The sequence below is a fragment of the Tupaia chinensis genome, unplaced genomic scaffold (genome assembly GCF_000334495.1).
Source record: "Tupaia chinensis unplaced genomic scaffold, TupChi_1.0 Scaffold000426_1, whole genome shotgun sequence".
Taxonomy (NCBI): Eukaryota; Metazoa; Chordata; class Mammalia; order Scandentia; family Tupaiidae; genus Tupaia; species Tupaia belangeri.
Window position 1 is genome coordinate 2934033 of NW_006159931.1, and position 4485 is coordinate 2938517.

The following is a 4485-nucleotide window of genomic DNA, read 5'->3' on the forward strand; positions in this document are numbered from 1 at the left end:
CTCTCTGGTCATACCTGCTGCCTCACCCAAGGGGTGGCTTCTCTGGACACCCACCCGAGCCCCCTGCACTGGGCCCTCTGTGCTGATCCCTACCGTCAACTCCATCTTATTGAAACTGCTGGCTTCCTTTCCTTTCTCTCCCTGTAATCTGCAAACTCCTCTGACATCCTTAGGACCTGCTGTACATCTGGCACATACACGATCTTCGGTAATTACCCACCGATTGGTGAAGCTGAGGCTGTGTATGACTGAGATGGATACTTCAGAAGTGTCTGATAGGGATCAGTAGATGCCATAATTGTTACGTCACTGGACTCTCACATGGCCAACTGGGGTTCAAGTCCCGGACCTGGCAGCTTGAAATTCATACTGGGTGCATGTGTGCATGCCCAAAATCCTGAGGGGAGAATGGAGGAGAAGGAATTGCAGTGTGGTCATCCCCCCCCGGGGGGGGGGAATGATTTCTCACTTTCTGTCTCTCTGTCTCTCTGGGGAGCACACAAACCCTGTAGAGAAAATAAAAGAAGTGTTTGATAATACTAGTCAAATTCCAATTTCAAGTCAATATTTGCCTCCTAGGGTTTAACTTAAGTTTTCCTAAATAGAAGAATTTACTGAGAATACTTTAAAGTAAGAACATTTTTTAGAAAAATAACTATTTTATTTAACTTTATGTATGTATGTATTTATTTATTTATTTTTACTTGACTAGAGAGGGACAGAGAGAGAGAGAAAGTGAGAAAGCAAGTTGCCGGGTCCGAGACTCAAACTACGGTCGGCCATGTGGGAGTCCAGCACCCTTAACCAATATGCCACCTGCCAGCCCCCCTCCCTTTTATTAAAGAATTATTTTATTTAACTTTATTTACTTATTTATTTATTTTTATTTGACCAAAGTAAGTAAATGTTTAAATGCACACAAAATATACAGGTTGGTTAACAAGCCCAGTACAACTGATACACAAACAGGTGTTCATTGCTTTTGGATCCTTAGCTTGGCAACTGGAACTTTCCCATCCCAGGCAGACCTCTGACTCCCAGCAAACCTCCTGTGAATTTTAAAGCCCCTTGCCTTTCTCCTGCTTATTCCTACCAACAACAACAACAAAACAAACAAACACACACCCCCGCGTAATTCCAAGGGCCAGAAAAGCTCGGCTCCTCTGAAGAAGAGTGTCAAGGAACTGTGCTTACAATCTGCCATTTCCCTGCCCACTTTTCAGAAAAGCATTGCCCTGAGAAGTTGCTCTCGAATGCAAACCTCACAGCTGCCAGAACCGCCTAATGTTCCGACTTGCCGAGTTCTCACCTCGGAATTGCCTGTGTTAGCCGGGAGAGAGGTGCATTAATTCTCAGCGTGCCCACGGACTGAAACACAAGCAGCATTAACAAATTGCCAGTGATGGATATGCAAATGGAGCAAAGACAAATATTAAAACAGCCCTATCTCCCTTGGCCGCTCCCTTGTCTTGTCCAGATTTCAGAGAAATGCGAATCCTCCCGGAACACTTCGCAATGCATATAGGGGAACGTTCTTGGGGAAGCTAATAATTATCTCTTGTTAGCAAGATCAACTTACTACAGTCTTGCACGGCGGGGACAGAAAAATATCGTGACTTGCTCATGCTAAGTGAAACGCAGTGGCGGGCTACATTAGGACATTTACAGTAGCATTAATAAAGACACGCAGCCATAATTCCCCTCTACACGTAATTTGTAAAATGAACAGGAAACAGGCATGGCGGTGATAGAAGAATGCATTATGAATGGTTGATTGAGACACAAAGGGACGAACTTTCTTCCTTGGCTTATGTTTTTATGCCTCATATTTATTAGGAACCCACTGTGCATGGCATGGCTCTTATCAGGGACAAGGATAATAATAAATTACCACCTGTCAACCACGTGCACGGTAACTTCATTATGCGACTAGGCGACACACTCTTAATAAGTCTTTGGAATCTATTAAAAGTCTCATTTTGAAACAATAAACCAAGAGGAACAAATTTATGAATTGTGGATCTCTGGCATTAACCCAAAGACTCAGCCTCGGAATGGAAAAAATTCTTCAGGAAAAAAATTAATTTCTGTCAAAGAAAATCTGAGGATATAAGTTAGGAGACCGTACTAGATGCCTCCAGCTGTGTTGTAACAGATAGGAAGCAAATCTCTAATTTCACAGAAAAAAAAATGTATGTACTAGACTTTGAATCAGATGGAATCCAAAACCCTTTCCAGCACACAGAGTAACCAACAATGTCCACATACTGCCAAGACCCCTTTCTGATCTCTGGATGTGTTCAGTGTGGTGTCCACCCTCCACTGATTGTCCAGACATAACGCACCCACTGCACTCACTAATTTGCTCAGTGGCCCTGGTAGAGTGTTGGTAATTGGCCATAATAACTCAATGAACAACTGTGTGACTGTCACTTTACACTAACTGCCATGAAGTGGTGGCCACTATTCCTCCTTGTCTTGAGTCTAGGAAGGCTTTGCAACTCACTGTGACTAATAGAACACAGTGGAAGGATACAATATCATATTGGCCATTTGTGAGCCTAGGCCAAAAGAGACCTCGCAGCTTCCACTTGTCTTCTTAGAATACAGGGCCACCACAAAAAGAAGCCCAGACTAACTCTCTAGAAGATGAGGACTTGGATGGAGAGAGAAGCCTAGCCAACTGCTAGTGCCCACTAGCCAGATGTGTGAAGTCTCCTTGAACTATCTAGTCCCAGTTAGCCAGTGAGGTGACAGTGGCTGCATAACTGACTTCAGAAGAGTCCAAGCAGAAGCCACCCCGTTAAGCCCAGCATAAACTGCTGACTCTCAGAATTGTGAACTGAATGAAAGAGTTGAAATCTTAAGCCATTCGATTGGGGGGCTGTGTGTTACACAGCAATAGGTAATTAGGTAATTAATAACGTGACAGACTCTATAGAATTTTATGTAGTACCTTTAAAAAATGATCGTATTCTAACTCGCACCAAACGCCAGCCTTCAGGGTTGTGTTACCTTGTGAAGCTGAGGAATTTCTTATTTCTTGCCCACCGTCTCTCAAGGCAATTCGCACTGAGACTGAACTGTTCAACTTTCCTTTGCCAAGGGAATAATAAAAGTTGAAGGCTCAGGAACCCTTGTTCAGCGGTGATGGATAGTTTGTTTACAGGGAGGCGAGCTGAAAGGCAGCCCCAGGTTTTCTCCTCTGTCTGGGTGAAGTATTGCCAGCCTTGCTGCAACTGCAGCACCGTCACTGAGAGGCTGGGGCCTCGGGGAAGGCCTCTGCGGACTGGGCCATTGGATGTTGGATTGGTCAGTGTTCTCCAGAGACGCCCGAACAACCGGATGTGTATGTAGTCCACAAGCTGGGCCAGGAGGCTGGAGTCCCAGGAGAGGGTTTCAGTGTGAGTTCAGAGGCAGTCTGTCGGCAGAATTCCCTCTTCTGGAACGTCCCTTCCCTTTCCATGAAGGCCTTCAGCTGATGAGGTGAAGCCTAATTCCCTCTTCTGGAACGTCCCTTCCCTTTCCATGAAGGCCTTCAGCTGATGAGGTGGAGCCTAATTACCTATCGCTGTGTAACACGCAGTCCCCAAATCAAATGGCTTAAGATTTCAACTCTTTTATTTTTTTAGAGATTTTTGCTATAGGGCGTGTGCGCTCACCAGACAGACAGAGAGAGAGACAGAGAGACAGAAAGCAAGAAATCACCCCCCCACCCAGGGGGGATGGCCATGCCACAATCCCTTCTCCTCCATTCTCCTCTCGGGATCTTGGGCACGCACGCACACGTGCCCGGTGTGATTTTTAAGCCACCGGGTCCGGGACTCAAACCGCGGTCGACTACGTGGGAGTCCAGCGACAAAGCCATTACGCTAACTGCTGGTCCCAAGATTTCAATTCTCTTGAGACCAGCAGTTGGTGTAAGGGCTGTGTCACTGGACTCCCATGTAGTCGACCACAGCTCGAGTCCCGTAGTCGACCGCAGTTCGAGTCCCAGACCCAGTGCCTTAAACTCACACCAGGTGCGTGTACGTGCATGCCCAAGATCCTGAGAGGAGAATGGGGGAGAAGGGATTGCAGCGTGGCCATCCCCGCCCAGGGAGGTGATTTCTCACTTTCTGTCTCTCTGTCTCTCTCTCTCTTTGGCAAGCACACGTGCCCTACAGCAAAAAGCTCTCAAAAAAACAACAAAAAAAACAACAACAAGAAAAGATTTCAACTCTTTTATTCAGTTCACAATTCTGAGGATCAGCCTGTATTACAAAAAGTAATGAGTTTTACTGAAATCCCACAGATTCACATGCTCACCATCAGTTAAAAAAGGCCTTCACCAACACCTAGAAGAACGTCTAACCAAATGCATAGGTACTGTGGCCTCTCCTGGTGGACACCTACAATTAAAAATACTTCTGAGCAGGTGTTATGAGTTAAACTGTGGCCCCAGAGAAGAGGTACAGTAGTACATCCCCCTTTGTTTATACGGGT